Genomic DNA, 20,669 nt, shown 5'->3' with positions numbered 1-20,669 from the left:
GGTATTTAGTTTTAAAAAGGAATAATTTAGGTAATGATAGAAATTTTCTTTAGATTTATTTAAATTATATTTAAGTTAGGGGGTGTTAGGGTTAGGGTTAGACTTAGGTTTAGGGGTTAATAAATTTAGAATAGTGGAGGCAACGTTGGGGGCGGTAGATTAGGAGTGAATAAATGTAGGTAGGTTGGGGCAACATTGGGGGAGGGAGATTAGGGGTTAATAAATATAATGTAGGTGTCGGCGATGTTGGGGGCAGCCTATTAGGGGTTAATAAGTATAATGTAGGTGGCGGCGATGTTAGGGGTGGCAGATTAGGGGTTAATAATATTTAACTAGTGTTTGTGAGGCGGGAGTGTGGTGGTTTAGGGGTTAATATGTTTATTCTAGTGGCGGCGATGTCCAGAGCGGCAGATTAGTAGTTATTTTATTTTATTATTTATTTTATTTTAGTGTTTGCGATGCGGGAGGGCCTCGGTTTAGGGGTTAATAGGTAGTTTATGGTTGTTTAGTGTACTTTTTAGCACTTTAGTTATGAGTTTTATGCTACAGCTTTGTAGTGTAAAACTCATAATACTGACTTTAGAATGCGTTACCAATCTTGACGGGATAGGGTGTACCGCTCACTTTTTGGCCTCCCAGGACAAACTTGTAATACCGGCACTATTACAATACCATTAAAAAAAGACTATACGCAAATTGCGTAAGTTGATTTGCGGTAAGGCCAAAAAAGTGTGCGGTGCCCCTAAATCTGCAAGACTCGTAATACCAGCAGTAGTGAAAGAGCAGCGTTATAACCTGATAATGCTGCTTTTTTCAGTATAACGCAAAACTCGTAATCTAGTCGATTATAAATTGAAAATACTTATATAACAAAGGAGCATTCTCCAACACAGCAGCAATGAATATCAGAAGCAGGAGAGTTCCAATATAATCCTCAAATCCATAGAGCAAAACTGTAAGGCAGATAAATGTCTTTGACAATAGCTATGTGGTACTCACACACTCTAGAGCTTAGATCCAACTCTGAGATATTTAGGCATTGTTAATAACCCAATGGCAGTACAGGATCAGTTTCTTGAATGATTTATTAAAAAGTATATACTGATACAATATGTTTTTAAGAACAATATAAAAACAAAGTAACAAAGCTATTCAGTCACTCAGGGTTCAGGGTTCTAACATAGGTGCACAGAATTACAAGGAACAAATACGGACCACCAGTGTCCTTAGCGTGTATAGTTCCACTTTCAGTTTCGCCCTGTGCCGGTATTTCACCTTATCCTTCTCAGTGACAAGCCCTAATCCTCCTTTTTTTCTTTCTTGAATCATCTATGTAAACAACTAGATCCATGAAGGTGATCTCTTTTCTATTAAATCCCCAATTTAAACTAATATTCCATATATTATTGTTTAGATGTCTCATATAGGAGTCTAAAGATATAACACTTTCTTCCCAAATTAAAAAGAGGTAATCTTTGTATCAGTGGCGACTCTAGGAAAAATATATAGGGGGGCACATAAGATACCACAGTCAAACTGGGGGGAGCGGACACTAATAATTTTCACCACTAAATCATACCACTGAAAATAAACTAAATAAAAATATATAAATAAGATTCCAAAATACCAGAGCAATGCAGTATGCAATGATACCTTTTTATTCTACTAAGCAAATACTTAAAAGACAAGCTTTTGAGAGTTTTCCTTTCTTCCTCAGGTATTGCTTCAGACCTGAGAAATAGAGGAAAACTCTCAAAAGCTTTTCTTTATAGTTTATATCAATTTCAGCAAACACCAGGGCTCTGTAATTAATATCCTGTGTTAAATATGTCACTAATGAAGACCAATGAACAGACCCTGACTGTTTGTTGGTGTGTTGTATATGTGTAACTATCTAAAACCATCTCAGATTGCTCATAGTTTGATTCTTTAGAGGCATGGGAGTAAAAGAAATAAACTTTCCTGATTCAGACAGCAGATACAATACAAAATATATAAACTAATTGCTTACTTCTATTTACCTATTTCTTCTCTTGGTATCCAAAAGAGCATAATGAGGTAGACTCAGAAGTGTGCATATGTCTTGAGCAATATAGCAGCAATATTTTCAAATGTTTGTAGCAATATGATACATATAGTGCACAATACACATGCACACTTCCGTGTCTACCATAATATGAATGCAAACTAATTTGTTAAAATATTGATTACTGCTCAATAAAGGAAATAAAGTGCTATATCAGAAGTATTTTTTGTGTGTTTATTTTTATACACAATTTAATATTAGCAACTATAACTGTTCTGTTCTGTATTGATTTTTTTATACCCTAGAAAACAATCTATGTTTACTCCTAAAAGAAATTGCCAATTTGTGGTTTGGATTGTGTTATAAAGGAAATATATGATCTTATGGAAAAGTATATCGTTTTACTAAAGGATACCTTAAAGATGAACTATTCTAACATTTACATTCATTATATGATCTGTTTTTTGTTTTTTTTCTGTTTTCATTCTTTTTTGAAAAACGTTTCCCTCCTGAATGTTTACTGGGTCTGTTTACACTACAAACCCTGTATCTGTGAAACACAGTGCATTCATTCATCATGTATTATTCTCTTCTTAGTTCTTACGGTTCTTACCCCCATCTGGTTATGCTTTTTAATTTTTTTGATGATTGAAAATTTGAGAATGAGATTGACCTGCTGCCTTAATCTGATCTGAAGTCAATTTACAGACCAAAATTGTCAAGAAGGAAGTAGACATACAGTTAGTTGGTAATGGTAATGTAAAAGTAAAGTAACAAATTTGAGGGGTTTTTTTAACGTTTGTCGTTTACACTCTGTCTATCTGAACAGTGAGTATGATCCTCTTACCCCACATCAGCTCTCTGACAGTGCCACACTGTCTGTGCCACAGCAGTCCACAGAGACAGCCAGTGCCTGCTCCTTCCCCCGCGCTTCCAAATTGAACACACCTACTGTCTGGAGATGCATGGTTTGAAGTGGTTTTAATGTAAGACTTGCGTGGACGTGGAAACAAAGCCAAGTCACTCAACTATGCATGAAACACAGGACCTGGGGTGCAGACAAACGGCAGCTTGTGCTATGGACTGATGAGTCAAAATTTAAAAAATTTGGCTGTAGCAAAAGGCAGTTTGTTCGCTGAAGGGCTGGAGCGTGGTACAAGAATGACTGCTTGTAGGCAACAGTGAAGCATGGTGGAGGTTCCTTGCAAGTTTGAGGCAGCATTTCTGCAAATGGAGTTGGGTATTTGGTTAGAATTAATGGTCTCCTGCTGAAAAGTACAGGAAGATACTTATCCATCATGCAATAACACCAGGGAAGCATCTGATAGGTCCCAATTTTTTTCTGCAACATAACAAGGACCCATAACATACTGCAAATGTCATCACGAACTAGGTTCAGTGTCAAGAAGCACAAGGAGTCCTGGAAGTGAAGGTTTGGCCCCCACAGAGCCTAGATCTCACTAACATCTAGACTGTCTTGGATTACATGAAGAGACAGAAGCAACTGATGCTGCCTAAATCCACAGAAAAACTGTGGTTAGTTCTCCAAGATCTTTGTAACAACCGACCTCCCGAGTTCCTTAAAAAAAAAGTATGTGCAAGGATACCTAGAATAATTGATGATGTTTTGAAGGCAAAGCTTAGTCCTACCAAATATTATAATAAAAAGTGATAGGACATGACCTGTAAGCCCATAATTCAATAGGTAGAGAATGACCTGCAGAGGTGATAGGAATTGCCATTATTGTTGAAGAACATTAAAATGACTGACTTGCCCATACTGCTATACATGTTCCAAATGTTGCAATTGTTGTGTAGAAGAAACAAGTTCAACATTTTAATCTTCTCTTCACAAAATTTTCTGTGGCGGGGGAAAAATGTATAGGTTTGAGGAAGCTGACAGCCTACATAAGATTAAAGTCTATCAAATATTGAATTTTATAATTGGGCGGCGTTGGCAAAATGGTAGACTGGGTGGTGGGTACTAACCACTTTACCTTTGAAAATATAATATCATGGGTGACAGAGTCTTTTCACTTAATTGTCCTTCCACATATAAAACAAGAGAAAATACCCTCCAAAATTGTTTTTCTCTGACCCCTTAGCATCTTGGAAAAAAGTTTGTAATCATCTATATATTAAACAATATATTACAAGATATCCAGGGTAATCCAGGAAATGATGACTGCCCCTTTTAAATTGTAGGCATAACAGACAATAACTAATGTAATGTAATGTAATATGAGCTGTCTTACAATGATTTGCATACAGTATCTACAGGTGAGACACTATGTTGATGCCCTAGTGTCTGACTTTGGAAATTCATTAACACTGGAACATAGGAGACCTGTTTAAGCAAAGGCAATTTGGAAATCCATAGGAGCCTTAAAAAAGCCACTTTAGCCTTAAATCTACAGGAGGCTCATAAGAAGCTATTGCACAGAGCTTAGATATGTCCAAATATTTATTAGAAATTGATCCCTATTATTCTTAACATTTGCTGATAATAAATTGATTGTCACAATAATATAGTTGGAAAGAAAATAAATAATGGCAAACTCTGTAACCACCAACCCCTCCTAAGTTTAATGTATTTATAAATCAATTGCACAAACAACTGCTCATACAGAGATGACTAACAAGGCATCTTTATGGAAAAATGGGGAAAACGTTTTAATTTATTTTGATCACATTTGTTTAATTCTGTTCATATCCTTTGCTGAATGAGCAGCAATGCACTACTGGGAGTTAGCTGAACATGTGCAGCCACCAGTCAGCAGCAAACTCTAAGTAGTACTTTCTAATAAGCTTAACTAGGTATGCTTTTCAGCATAGGATATTAAGAGAACAAAGCAAAATAGATAATAGAAGTAAATTGGAATGTTGTTTAAAATTGCATTCTCTATTCAAATTATGAAGGTTTAATTTTGACTTTACTGTCTCTTTAAGCTCAAACTTCAAATGAAAATATGAGCAGAACTTGCCTTTAGTTTCAATTCAGTCAAAATATAGGTTAGTGATCAACTGGCTTAAGGCTTGTGGAAACCCCAAGGAAGTATTTTGTAGTCAAATAAGCATGTTGCCTGACTGGTTAGTTAAGTAACTGAACACATTTTTAAAAAAACAAGGAAGTTTCATTGTTTAAAAACTTCAGCAGCTTTGTAAATTTGCCCAACGGACCTGGGAGTGATAAAAAATAGATATGTATAAATATGCCAATGGTGCGGGAGCCAGCTGGCACTGCATCTGTATTTTATCACAATCAATAACATAAAAAAGCCTAGGCCTAGATTTAGAGTTGGGCGGTAGCCGTCAAAACCAGCGTTAGAGGCTCCTAACGCTGGTTTTTACCGCCCTCTGGTATTTGGAGCCAGTCATTAAAGGGTCTAACGCTCACTTTCCAGCCGCGACTTTTCCATACCGCAGATCCCCTTATGTCAATTGCGTATCCTATCTTTTCAATGGGATCTTTCTAACGCCGGTATTTAGAGTCGTGGCTGAAGTGAGCGTTAGAAATCTAACGACAAAACTCCAGCCGCAGAAAAAAGTCAGTAGTTAAGAGCTTTCTTGGCTAACGCCGGTTTATAAAGCTCTTAACTACTGTGCTCTAAAGTACACTAACACCCATAAACTACCTATGTACCCCTAAACCGAGGTCCCCCCACATCGCCGCCACTCTATTAAAATTTTTTAACCCCTAACCTGCCGACCTCACGCCGCTGCCACCTACGTTATCCCTATGAACCCCTAATCTGCTGCCCCTAACACCGCTGACCCCTATATTATATATATTAACCCCTAATCTGCCCCCCTCAACGTTGCCTCCACCTGCCTACACTTATTAACCCCTAATCTGCCGACCGGACCGCGTCACTATTATAATAAAGTTATTAACCCCTAATCCGCCTCACTCCCGCTTCACTACCCCTATAATAAATAGTATTAACCCCTAATCTGCCCTCCCTAACATCGCAGACACCTAACTTCAAACATTAACCCCTAATCTGCCGACTGGAGCTCACCGCTATTCTAATAAATGTATTAACCCCTAAAGCTAAGTCTAACCCTAACACCCCCCTCAGTTAAATATAATTTTTATCTAACAAAATAAATTAACTATTATTAAATAACTTATTCCTATTTAAAGCTAAATACTTACCTGTAAAATAAACCCTAATATAGCTACAATATAAATTATAATTATATTGTAGCTATTTTAGGATTAATATTTATTTTACAGGCAACTTTGTAATTATATTAACCAGGTACAATAGCTATTAAATAGTTAATAACTATTTAATAGTTACCTAGTTAAAATAATTACAAAATTACATGTAAAATAAATCCTAACCTAAGTTACAATTAATCCTAACACTACACTATCAATAAATTAATTAAATAAAATACCTACAATTATCTACAATTAAACCTAACACTACACTATCAATAAATAAATTAAATACAATTCCTACAAATAAATACAATTAAATAAACTAACTAAAGTACAAAAAATAAAAAACAACTAAGTTACAAAAAATAAAAAAATATTTACAAACATTAGAAAAAAATTACAACAATTTTAAACTAATTACACCTACTCTAAGCCCCCTAATAAAATAACAAAGACCCCCAAAATAAAAAAATGCCCTACCCTATTCTAAATTACAAAAGTTCAAAGTGTAGTGTTTGGTTTAATTGTAACTTAGGTTAGGATTTATTTTACATGTAATTTTGTAATTTTGTAATTATTTTAACTAGGTAACTATTAAATAGTTATGAACTATTTAATAGCTATTGTACCTGGTTAAAATAAATACAAAGTTGCCTGTAAAATAAATATTAATCCTACAATAGCTACAATATAATTATAATTTATATTGTAGCTATATTAGGGTTTATTTTACAGGTAAGTATTTAGCTTTAAATAGGAATAATTTATTTAATAAGAGTTAATTTATTTTGTTAGATTTAAATTATATTTAACTTAGGGGGGTGTTAGTGTTAGGGTTAGACTTAGCTTTAGGGGTTAATACATTTATTATAGTAGCGGCGAGATCTGGTCGGCAGATTAGGGGTTAATTATTGTAGGTAGGTGGAGGCGACGTTGGGGCCGGCAGATTAGGGGTTAATAAATATAATATAGGGGTCGGCGGTGTTAGGGGCAGCAGATTAGGGGTACATAGCTATAATGTAGGTTGCGGTGGTGTACGGCTAGAGGTGTTTAGACTCGGGGTACATGTTAGGGTGTTAGGTGCAGACTTAGGAAGTGTTTCCCCATAGGAAACAATGGGGCTGCGTTACGAGCTTAACGCTGCTTTTTTGCAGGTGTTAGGTTTTTTTTCAGCTCAAACTGCCCCATTGTTTTCTATGGGGGAATCGTGCACGAGCACGTTTTTGAAGCTGGTACAATAGCTATTAAATAGTTAATAACTATTTAATAGTTACCTAGTTAAAATAATTACAAAATTACATGTAAGTTTTGGTTTAATTGTAACTTAGTTTAGGATTTATTTTACATGTAATTTTGTAATTTTGTAATTATTTTAACTAGGTAACTATTAAATAGTTATGAACTATTTAATAGCTATTGTACCTGGTTAAAATAAATACAAAGTTGCCTGTAAAATAAATATTAATCCTACAATAGCTACAATATAATTATAATTTATATTGTAGCTATATTAGGGTTTATTTTACAGGTAAGTATTTAGCTTTAAATAGGAATAATTTATTTAATAAGAGTTAATTTATTTCGTTAGATTTAAATTATATTTAATTTAGGGGGGTGTTAGGGTTAAAGTTAGACTTAGCTTTAGGGGTTAATAAATTTATTAGAGTAGCGGTGAGCTCCTGTCGGCAGATTAGGGGTTAATACTTGAAGTTAGGTGTCGGCAATGTTAGGGAGGGCAGATTAGGGGTTAATACTATTTATTATAGGGTTATTGAGGCGGGAGTGAGGCGGATTAGGGGTTAATACATTTATTATAGTAGCGCTCAGGTCCGGTCGGCAGATTAGGGGTTAATAAGTGTAATTAGGTGAAGGCGACGTTGGAGGCAGCAGATTAGGGGTTAATAAATATAATACAGGGGTCAGCGATGTTAGGGCAGCAGATTAGGGGTACATAGGGATAACATAGGTGGCGGGGGTGTACGGAGCGGCAGATTAGGGGTTAAAAATAATATGCAGGGGTCAGCGATAGCGGGGGCGGCAGATTAGGGGTTAATAAGTGTAAGGTTAGGGGTGTTTAGACTCGGGGGTACATGTTAGAGTGTTAGGTGCAGACGTAGGAAGTGTTTCCCCATAGGAAACAATGAGGCTGCGTTAGGAGCTGAACGCGGCTTTTTTGCAGGTGTTAGTTTTTTTTTTCAGCTCAAACAGCCCCATTGTTTTCTATGGGGGAATCGTGCACAAGCACGTTTTTGAAGCTGGCCGCGTCCGTAAGCACCGCTAGTATCTAGAGTTGCAGTGGCGTTAAATTATGCTCTACGCTCCCTTTTTGGAGCCTAACGCACTGAAAACCCAGCCATTCTGTGAACTCTAAATACCAGCGGTATTTAAAAGGTGCGGGGGAAAAAAGCACGCGTAGCTAACGCACCCCTTTGGCCGCCAAACTCTAAATTTAGCCGCTAGTTTGCAAACACACTGAGACGCTAACCCACAGCTTATATAACTTAAAGGGACAGCGTGCACCAATTTTCATATAACTGCATGTAATAGACACTACTCTAAAGAAGAATGTGCACAGATACTGATCTAAATATCCAGTATAAAACCTTAAAAAAAAAAAATTATACATTTGTATATATATATATATATATATATATATACTCACACACACAATAATATAGTTTGGGCCAGATTACAAGTGGAGCACTAAATGTTGCTTGCATGTAAGTTATATTAGCGCTCCACTTTGTAATATCAGTGCACGATAATGTGTGCTGGTATTACAAGTTAATCGCAATGCAAACATGAGCTCACGTTCGCATTGCTAGGAAGCATTGCGCTCAGAGACGACATTAGAACCTCGCACAGCAAAAGGTAAGTAGCACAGCATTTATATATATATATATATACACATACACATATATATATACAGATTCAATGAAAAAGAGTAGGGGGGGAAGTGTGTATAGAAATCAAAATAGTCCTCCTAGGAGAGTGATAGTAATAGACCACTGCTGACTCAGCCACTTAAACCTATGTAAAAGCTCCCAGACGAAAACAACACCTTTTGGGGTCTCCTCCTATAACAAGTCGCTGAAAGGGATTTCAGACCTGTTGCATATAATAAATTTAATTTCCCGCTACGCCACGGTACAGAAACAAATACACTTTTAAGCGCTTGTTAGCAGATACTTTCGGTGTCACTTACCCTCTTGGTGTGCGGTCCTATCAGCTGGCAAGAGAAAGGCCTGTCATCCGTGACATCACGGTCCGTGTAGAGAGGAAGGAGGAGTGGGGCAGGTACAGGCTCGAAGTGGACGTCCATGCTAGACAAGCAATCCTGCTGGTGGTAATGTGAACTGAAGTAGAGAGTTGGATATGCTTGGTAAAAAACAAAAGTCCTTTGTTTCTAAAAGTTAAAAGGTTTCACAGAGGAACAAGAGCGCAGCACCGGATGCTTACACGTTTCAGCTTTACGCCGTATTCATAGCCTGTAGTGTTATGCTGAAACTACAGGTTTAAAAAAGGGATAAAACAATCCAATTGGTTAAAACAAATACACCCATCAAGCATTTAAACAATGAACAGTACTTGTTAAACAACACACAGGTGAGAATCAAGGAGAAACTGAAATATTGAACAGTACTTGTTAAACAACACACAGGTGAGAATCAAGGAGAAACTGAAATATCGCAACATTATAATAAACACAGGGCTACAATCTTACAATATATATTAACTCATCACATAGTAGCAAGGATTACAATGATAGCGACACCAAAAAAATACAAAGTTGCAATAGAAAAGACATTCATATGAAGAAATATTTAGAAAATGCAAAATCACATAAAGAAAACTCATTGCATCAAGGTTAAATTTAAATTTAAATCCAAACTTTATTTTTTTTTTATATATATAAACTTTATTTACGCAAAAAGAAAACATCACATACAAAACAAATAAAGGCAACAAAAATAAGATCAATAACAAATCAATTAACAATAAACATAAACAAGAGCCTTCCATTGCAATAATCAATAACCAGTCCTTCCATCTCCTCTCTCTCCTTCCCAACAAACTATTATGGTTCCCCAGTTCTATTTGGTTAAAAAAAAAAGGAAAAAAAGAAAGAAAGAAAGAATCTTCCCCATTCGCTCCCCCCCCCATCCCTCAATTCAATTGTATATTAACAATACGTTCTATATAAGATATAACGTCCCTACCCTGACAACACACAAAGTCCTTCCAAATCCTAAAAAAGAAGTCACCTCTTTCCCCCTCTAACTTAGACCCATAAGCTGCCTTAATTGCAGAGTCTAGTAACAGTTTTCTTACTTCCGCAATAGAAGGTATTTTAGAGGTAACCCATTTCTTAAAAATAAGTGTCCTACGGATTATTATTACCGTAAGTACAAAGTTAACCTTTTTTACCCCAAGAAACATGACTCGTTAAGAGGAGGACAGATTCCCTTTCTAAATGTACCTTCCTTTTAATTATATTAGAAAGAAAATATTCAACCTTTGCCCAAAATTGCTTCAGCCTAGGGCACTCCCACAACAGGTGTCCTGGATCTGGAGCTTGAAAGAAGCATTTAGGGCAGGCGTTGGACACATTTTTATTACATTTAGCAACTCTACATAGAGTTATATAGTCCCTATGCAACAATCTAAATTGTGTTTCTCTGTAATATGCTGAAGAAAAGAGACCTTGAGTTTTTTTAAGCTTTTCAACAATACTATATCTAAATCCACTAGATCTACATTTTTTGTCCAATAACCCATTCAATCTGACATCAAAGAACTTTCTTCTATAGTCAAAAGAGTTTTATAGATTGACGAAAGTGACCACTTCCCCATTCTTATGGAATCAATATGGGGATGATAAGCCCATATTTGAGGGAAAATCTTTATTAAACTGAAAATATAATTTGAATAAACTTGGATTAAAGGCAGGGCGCCTCACACATGGCATCAAGGAATAGTTGGGGAATGTGTGGGGTGTGTGCACTATAAAGATTCAAAAGGTCCCTTCGGGAGACTGTATCAGATACACTGTCCAATAGAAACAGTGGGAGAGTCCCCTTTCCCCCCTCTCAGTTCAATACCAAAGGGATACTGTAAACATACATATGAAAGAAACAAAGTCCAAAATGACTCACTACTTGTGGGTTGTGTGCTTGAAATGTTGAGGACTTCCCTTTTGCAACTTAGTAAAGCGTAGACCCCTTGCAGGTATGCTCACCTCTTTGCACAAGTGCCTGGGTTGCTTGATTCCTGAGCTGGCTTCGCTTTTTCAGTGCTAAGCAACGTCTTCACTATCCCCTTGGTAAGGATCAGTCATATGCAGTATATAGCTCCTCCTCCACAGATATACCCATTGCCTTGTGCTCACTGTTGGTCAATATATACTCAAATATGCTAAGAAAGTTACAGGAGCACCAAGGATGTGGGTAAAAATCAAAATGCTTTATTAATGACTAGTCCTAAAGCCCGTTCACACTGGCCATTTTTTGCAGGGTACAGCGGTCCCACCCCTTGCGCTCTCTCCCTGCCCCTCTCTTTTGCTCTCTCCCCCCTCTCTTTTGAGATCTCTCTTCCCCCTCTCTTTTGAGCTCTCTCTCTTCCCCCCTCTCTTTTGAGCTCTCTCTCTTCCCCCCTCTCTTTTGCGTTCTCTCTCTCCTCCCTCTCTTTTGCGCTCTCTCTCTCCCCCCTCTCTTTTGCGCTCTCTCTCTCCCCCCTCTCTTTTGCTCTCTCTCTCTCCCCCCTCTCTTTTGCTCTCTCTCTCTCCCCCCTCTCTTTTGTGCTCTCTCTCTCCCCCTCTCTTTTGCGCTCTCTCTCTCCCCCCTCTCTTTTGTGCTCTCTCTCTCCCCCTCTCTTTTGCGCTCTCTCTCTCCCCCCTCTCTTTTGCGCTCTCTCTCTCTCCCCCCTCTCTTTTGCGCTCTCTCTCCCCCCTCTCTTTTGCGCTCTCTCTCCCCCCTCTCTTTTGCGCTCTCTCTCTCTCCCCCCTCTCTTTTGCGCTCTCTCTCCCCCCTCTCTTTTGCACTCTCTCTCCCCCCTCTCTTTTTCACTCTCTCTCCCCCCTCTCTTTTGCGCTCTCTCTCCCCCCTCTCTTTTGCGCTCTCTCTCTCTCCCCCCTCTCTTTTGCACTCTCTCTCTCTCCCCCCTCTCTTTTTCACTCTCTCTCTCCCCCCTCTCTTTTGCGCTCTCTCTCTCTCCCCCCTCTCTTTTGCGCTCTCTCTCTCTCCCCCCTCTCTTTTGCGCTCTCTCTTTCTCCCCCCTCTCTTTTGCGCTCTCTCTCTCTCCCCCCTCTCTTTTGCACTCTCTCTCTCCCCCCTCTCTTTTGCGCTCTCTCTCTCTCCCCCCTCTCTTTCTCTTGTTAAGTGTATCCAGTCCACGGATCATCCATTACTTATGGAATATATTCTCCTTCCCAACAGGAAGCTGCAAGAGTCCACCCACAGCAAAGCTGCTATATAGCTCCTCCCCTAACTGCCATATTCAGTCATTCTCTTGCAAGCCTCAACATAGATAGGAGGTCGTGAGAGTCTGTGGTGCTTTCTACTTAGTTTATTCTTCAATCAAAAGTTTGTTATTTTTAAATGGCACCGGAGTGTGCTGTTTATCTCAGGCAGTATTTGGAAGAAGAATCTGCCTGCGTTTTTCTATGATCTTAGCAGACGTTACTAAGATCCATTTGCTGTTCTCACACATTCTGAGGAGTGAGGTACTTCAGAGGGGGAATGGCGTGCAGGTTTTCCTGCAGATAAGGTATGTGCAGTAAAATATTTTTCTAGGAATGGAATTGACTAAGAAAATACTGCTGATACCGAAGTAATGTAAGTAAAGCCTTAAATGCAGCGATAGTGACTGGTATCAGGCTTATTAATAGAGATACATACTCTTGTAAAAATGTGTTTTAAAAAGTTTGCTGGCATGTTTAATCGTTTTTTAACATATGTTTGGTGATAAAACTTATTGGGGCCTAAGTTTTTTCCACATGGCTGGCTTAAATTTTGCATAGAAACAGTTAACTGAAGCTTCCCACTGTTGGCTGTGGCAGTTTGTTGTGTCTGTTTTTAAAAACGTCTATGTCTTTTTTTTTTTTTTTTTTTTTTTATCTGTTTTTTGCATTAAGGGGTTAATCATCCATTTGCAAGTGGGTGCAATGCTCTGTTACCTTATTACATGTACTGTAAAAATTTCGTTTGTTTTACTGCCTTTTTTTTTCACTGTTTTTCAAATTTTGACAAAATTTGTTTCTCTTAAAGGCACAGTAACGTTTTATATATTTGCTTGTTAACTTGATTTAAAGTGTTTTCCAAGCTTACTAGTCTCATTATTAGTCTGTTCTAACATGTCTGACATAGAGGAAGCTCTGTGTTCATTATGTTTTAAAGCCATGGTGGAACCCCATCTTAGAATGTGTACCAGATGTACTGATTTCATGTTAAACAATAAAGATCATTTTTTGTCTTTAAAAACATTATCACCAGAGGATTCTGTCGTGGGGGTAGTTATGCCGACTAACTCTCCCCACGTGTCAGACCTTTTGACTCCCGCTTTAGGGACTCACGCTCAAATGGCGCCAAGTACATCAAGGGCACCCATAGCGTTTCTTTTACCAGGGGATTCTGTCGAGGGGAAAGTTATGCCGACTAACTCTCCCCACGTGTCAGACCCTTCGACTCCCGCTTCAGGGACTCACGCTCAAATGGCGCCAAGTACATCAAGGGCGCCCATAGCGTTTATTTTACAAGACATGGCAAAGGTGGTGAATAATATTCTGGCAGCAGTATTAGTCAGACTACCTGAAATTAAAGGAAAGCAGTTAGCTCTGGGGGTAGATACAGAGCATACAGACGCTTTAAGAACCATGTATGATACTACCTCACAATATGCTTAGTCTGTGGGTGATTTTTTTTTTGACTCAGGGAAGATGATTTAACCTGATTCTGATATTTCTACATTTAAAATTTATGCTTGAGAACCTCCACTTGTTGCTCAGGGAGGCTTTGGCTGCTCTGAATGAATGTGTACAATCGCAGGGCCAGAGAAATTGTGTAGACTGGATAAATAATATGCAGTGCCGGTGTGTACTGATGTTTTTCCAATACCTAAAGAGGTTTACTAAAATTTTTTTAATAAGGAATGGGATAGACCAGGTGTGCCGTTCTCTTCCCCTCCTATTTTTTAGAAGAATGTTTTCTAATAGTTACCACCACACGGGACTTCTGGCAGACAGTTCCTAAGGTGGAGAGAAGAGTTTCTACTCTAGCTAAGCGTACCACTACCTCTGACGAGGACAGTTGTGCTTTTTAGATCCAATGGATAAAAAATGTTTATTCAACAGGCAGAGGCGTAACTAGAAACCACAGGGCCCAGGTGCAAGAATCTAAGAAGGGCCCCCCCACCCCCCTACCCCACCCAAAAAAAATGTGAATTTGATACATATTTTTTTTAAAATATTTAACCCAGAAAAAAAAATGTGAATCAGATTACGTCTGCAAAATGAGGTACCCTGTGCCCACAGTCTGTGAGATGGTCTGACCCCCTATTACTGTACATATTGACACTGTTTAACCCACCAGTACTGTATATAGTGAGTTAGTGACACAGTCTGTAATCTGCCGGTGAGGTGGCTGGCCTGACCCTACCCGCCCCAATACTTTATAAAGTGACCAGAGTAGTCTGTGACATGGTCCAGCCCCCCCGTACTGTATATAGTGATACTGTATAGTGACACTGTTTACCCCTGACCCCCCCCATGCTGTAGTAACAAGGTCTGTAATTTGCTGGTTCCACAAAACATATACACACACACATACATGCATAAATACACACACAGTCACATACATACATACACACACACGCATAAATACACACACAGTCACATACATACATACACACACATGCATAAATACACACGCAGTCACATACATACACACACAAACACCAATGGGTAAAACAGAAAGACTAACCCCTGTTATGCACATGTAGCTAATCAAGCTGTCAGATGTACACACGCAGTAATACACAATCTCTCAATTTGGTCACACTGATGTCTGCTGATAGTCTCTCACACACTACACAGACATGCTGACAGTAACTCGTACATACACACAATCACATGTTACACAGACATTTAGACTTACACAGACTGCCTCACATACAGATAGTGCCACATACACAGTTACACACACTGTCACACAGACATTTAGTCAGACATACAGACTGCCTCACATACAGATAGTGCCACATACACAGTTACACACACTGTCACACAGACATTTAGTCAGACATACACAGACTGCCTCACATACAGATAGTGCCACATACACAGCTACACAGACATTTAGTCAGACATACAGATAGTGCCACATACAGTTATACAGACATTTAGTCAGACATACACAGACTGCCTCACATACAGATAGTGCCACATACACAGTTACACACACTGTCACACAGACATTTAGTCAGACATACACAGACTGCCTCACATACAGATAGTGCCACATACACAGTTACACACACTGTCACACAGACATTTAGTCAGACATACACAGACTGCCTCACATACAGATAGTGCCACATACACAGTTACACACACAGTCACACAGACATTTAGTCAGACATACACAGACTGCCTCACATACAGATAGTGCCACATACACAGTTACACACACTGTCACACAGACATTTAGTCAGACATACACAGACTGCCTCACATACAGATAGTGCCACATACACAGTTACACACACTGTCACACAGACATTTAGTCAGACATACAGACTGCCTCACATACAGATAGTGCCACATACACAGTTACACACACTGTCACACAGACATTTAGTCAGACATACAGACTGCCTCACATACAGATAGTGCCACATACACAGTTACACACACTGTCACACAGACATTTAGTCAGACATACACAGACTGCCTCACATACAGATAGTGCCACATACACAGTTACACACACTGTCACACAGACATTTAGTCAGACATACACAGACTGCCTCACATACAGATAGTGCCACATACACAGTTACACACACTGTCACACAGACATTTAGTCAGACATACAGACTGCCTCACATACAGATAGTGCCACATACACAGTTACACACACTGTCACACGGACATTTAGTCAGACATACACAGACTGCCTCACATACAGATAGTGCCACATACACAGTTACACACACTGTCACACAGACATTTAGTCAGACATACACAGACTGCCTCACATACAGATAGTGCCACATACACAGTTACACACACTGTCACACAGACATTTAGTCAGACATACACAGACTGCCTCACATACAGATAGTGTGTGTAACTGTGTATGTGGCACTATCTGTATGTGAGGCAGTCTGTGTATGTCTGACTAAATGTCTGTGTGACAGTGTGTGTAACTGTGTATGTGGCACTGTCACACAGACATTTAGTCAGACATACACAGACTGCCTCACATACAGATAGTGCCACATACACAGTTACACACACTGTCACACATACAGTTAGAAACACACACCAGCAATTTTAATTTACACCACTCTTCACTAAACTAACACTGCAGTGGAATGAAGCCCATGAAAAAAAAAGGTGGGCATAGAAAGATGTCAGATACAGTAGAGATTGGACGTAAACTGCACAAGTACATCTAGAATATAAATACATCAATTCAGAACAGCAGAACTAGGGACCTGTATTATTCCCTGAAATAAAAAAAAATTGAAAAAAAAAATATACATGTTTAGTGAAATGAAAATAAGCAAGACATCCCTCAAATAGTAATTAATGTTGAAAAGCTTTTTTTTTTCAGTAAGTTTCCCCTTAACAGCAAATAAACAAAGCATACGTAGTGCACTAGCATCTTACTCCTCTTAACTTTGTTTATTGATTTATGTGGACTGAACTGTGCAGTGTTTATCTCAAATAAACTGTCAGGGGCAGAGAGAGGGGGGAGGGAAGGGACTTCACTTAAGTAGGTGCAGACCATGTAGTTGTATCTGAGAAGCTGCAAGTATTAAATATTCCAGCAGTGCTAGGATGAAAACTGTTGGTGGGATCACATACACCCAGCAATTGTCCCTCAGCCTCATCATGGTAATATCAAGTTGTGTTTTAAGAGAGACAGCCATAAAACCAGCAGCCTAAAAACACTGCAAGTTGCAAATAAAGGGTTACAAACCTTTCTTCGTTGTCTTCTCTATGCTATCAGGCATGATCAGCCCAACCCCCACTGCTGTCTTAATGGCTCCGTTTGACAGGGGCGTTTGAGAGGAGAATCTACAGCTACCACAGCTAAGCTAAGGAGAAAAATTACTTTCAGCACGGGCCACAACAGAACATGCAGCTGACCTGTACTCTGGGTTACTGGCTGCATTCTGACATCTCCACTGCTACTGTACTTGGGTTAAACTTATATCCTTCTCAAATATCTCTGTTATACGTCTCCTGGTTTTGTTGCTATGAAACTTTTGCCATTGCTTTTTTAGTATATCCCGATTGTCACTAATTCATGAAAGCAATACACAATTTGAGATCCATACTCATATACTTCTATGCAAGACACTGTATTTCTAACACTTGTTCAAATATTTTGAGATTTCTAATAGTAATTAATTTAATAGGATTGTAAGTTTCAAAATAATTATACTTTATACTGAGTGAAATAAAAGTACAAACCCGTGTGTTTACAGCATTGTGCACGATTTTGACAGTATTTTTTAAGTAATGCCGTGCAGTTTTTTTTAACACCTGCTGTATACTAGTTTATAGTCTGACTCCCTCTGGTGATTTCCACCTTTATTCCATAGATTGTGTTGTGTCATGAGCTCAGTCACAGCAGGAAACGTGTGTTATGTGCTGTACCTTCCACGCTGTTCCAATAGTCAGATTCAGTCAGCTCATTCTCCTGCCTCGCAGAGTCGCAGCCTCCTTCTTTCCCGCTCAGTCAGCAGCCAGCAAATGTTTCAGAGCGTTGCCATGGTAACCTGCGGCAACGCTCTGATTTAAAACTGTTCAAATGATGCAGGCACGCAGCCACTGAAAAAAATACTGAAACAAAAATGTTTGTTGTAAAAAAAAAAAGTAAAAAGTTTGAAAAAAAGTTTTGTTGTGCTGAGGGCCCCCCTCCAGGGTTGGACCTGCTGGGCCCGGTCGCAACTGCGATCTCTGCACCACTGATAGTTCCGCCCCTGTCAACAGGGTTTTATCCTGCAGCCCCTTGCATACATTGCTTCTGTCACTGCTGCTGCGGCGTTCTGGGTTGAGTCTCTTGATGAGGCTTTACAGTTAAGCGACTCCATTGGATGAATATATTTGACAAGCTTATGCTAGCCAATTCCTTTGTTTTCTGATGCCTTGTTCATTTGACTAGACTAACGTCTAAGAATTCTGTTTTTTACTATACTGGCGCGCAGAGCGCTATGGCTTATATCATGGTCAGCTGTCGTGACTTTAATAAATAAGCTACTTAACTTCCCTTCAAGGGGCAGACCCTAGTCGGGCCTGGTTTGAAGGAGATTATTGCTTATATCACTGGAGGAAAAGGTCATGCCCTTCCTCAGGATAGGTCTAAATCAAGGGCAAAAAAAAAAAAAAAGTTTAATTTTCGTATCTTTTAAAAACTTCAGGGCAGGTGTGGCATCCTCTTCCTCTAAGGCAAAACAAGAGGGAATTTTTGCTCAGTCCAAGACGGTCTGGAGACAATCGGACCTGGAACAAAGATAAGCAGGCCAAGGAGCCTGCTGCTGCCTCTAAGGCAGCATGAAGGAACGGACCCCTATCCGGTAACGGATCCTATAGGGGGCAGACTTTCATTCTTTGCCCAGGCGTGGGCAAGAGATGCCCAGGATCCCTAGGCATTGGAATTTATATCCCAGAGATATCTTCTGGATTTCAAAGATTCCCCCCCCAAAAAAGGGGAGATTTCGCCTTTCACAATTATCTGCAAACCAGATAAAGAAGGAGGCATTCTTACATTGTGTACGAGATCCATCCAGTTCCAAGAGAGGAACAGGGACAGAGTTTTTACTCAAATCTGTTTGTGGTTCCCAAGGAGAGGGAACCTTCAGACCTATTTTGGATCTAAAGATCTTAAACAAATTCCTCAGAATTCCGTCATTTAAGATGGAAACTATTCGTACCATCTTAACTATGATCCAGGAGAGTCAATAGAGGACTACAATGGATTTGAAGGATGCTTATCCTCACATTGTGATGCATAAAGATCACCATCGTTTTTCAGGTTTGCCTTTCTAGACAGGCATTACCAGTTTGTAGCTCTTTCCTTTGGGATATCTACAGCCCCAAGAATCTTTATGGAGGTTCTGGGGTCGCTTTGGCGGTCCTTAGACCGCGGGGCATAGAAGTGGCCCCTTATTTAGACGACATCCTGATACAGGCGTCAAACATCCAAATTGCCCAGTCTCATACGGACGTAGTACTGGCATTTCTGAGATCACATGGGTGGAAAGTGAACAAGGAAAGAGTTCTCTATCCCCAATCTCAAGGGTTTCCCTCCTAGGGACTCTGATAGATTCTGTAGAAATGAAAATTTACCTGACGGAGTCCAGGTTGTCAAAGTTTCTAAATTTCTGCCGTGTTTTTTTATCCCATCCGCGCCCTTTGGTGGCTCAGTACATGAATGAAATCGGCTTAATGGTAGCGGCAAGGGACATAGTACCGTTTGCACGTCTACATTTCAGACCGCTGCAACTATGCATGCTCAGTCAGAGGAACGGGGATTACACAGATTTGTCCCCCTGTTAAACCTGGACCAAGAGACCAGAGATTCTCTTCTCTGGTGACTATGTCGGGTCCATCTGTCCAAGGGTATGACCTTCCGCAGGTCAGATGGGACAATTGTTACAATAGATGCCAGCCTTTTAGGTTGGGATGCAGTCTGGAACTCCCTGAAGGCTCAGGGATAGTGGACTTAGGAGGAGACCCTCCTTCTAATAAATATTCTGGAACTGGGAGTGATATTCCATGCTCTTCAGACTTGGCCTCAGTTAGCAACTCTGAGGTACATCATACTCAGTCGGACAATATACACGACTGTGGCTTACATCAGCCATCAAGGGGGAACAGAAGTCCCCTAGCGATGTTAGAAGTTTTACAATAATTCACTGGACAGAGACTCACTCTTGTCTATCAGCTATCCATATCCCAGGTGTTGAGAACTGGGAGGTGGATTTTCTAAGTCGTCAGACTTTTCTTCCGGGGGAGTGGGATTTCCTCCGGAGGTCAAGACCAAGCAGGAGAGGGCTTTGGTGTTTTTGACAGCGCCTGCGTAGCCACGCAGGACCTGGTATGCAGATCTGGTGGACATGTCATCCTTTCCATCACGGTCTCTGCTTCTGAGACAGGTCCCTCTACCTAAGGGTCCTTTCAACCATCTGAATAGAATCAATCTGAGATGGACTGCCTGGAGACTGAACGCTTGATGTTATCAA

The 20,669-nt window shown here is 39.6% G+C and overlaps 1 protein-coding gene across 1 annotated transcript in view; it reads right to left on the bottom strand.

Annotated features, from left to right (window-relative positions):
• Positions 1-9,529, bottom strand: part of ECT2 (epithelial cell transforming 2) — an 847,530-nt gene extending 838,001 nt beyond the window's left edge. The window contains exon 1 of the mRNA XM_053711823.1: positions 9,403-9,529. The gene's annotated coding sequence lies outside the window, so the exon portion shown is untranslated. The remainder of the gene's footprint in view (positions 1-9,402) is intronic.
• Between the last annotated feature and the right edge of the window lie 11,140 nt (positions 9,530-20,669).

Source organism: Bombina bombina, chromosome 4, assembly GCF_027579735.1.
Source record: "Bombina bombina isolate aBomBom1 chromosome 4, aBomBom1.pri, whole genome shotgun sequence".
In the NCBI taxonomy this organism is placed as follows: Eukaryota; Metazoa; Chordata; class Amphibia; order Anura; family Bombinatoridae; genus Bombina; species Bombina bombina.
Note: the sequence above shows the minus strand (reverse complement) of the source record. Positions and strands in the feature narration are given on the sequence as shown.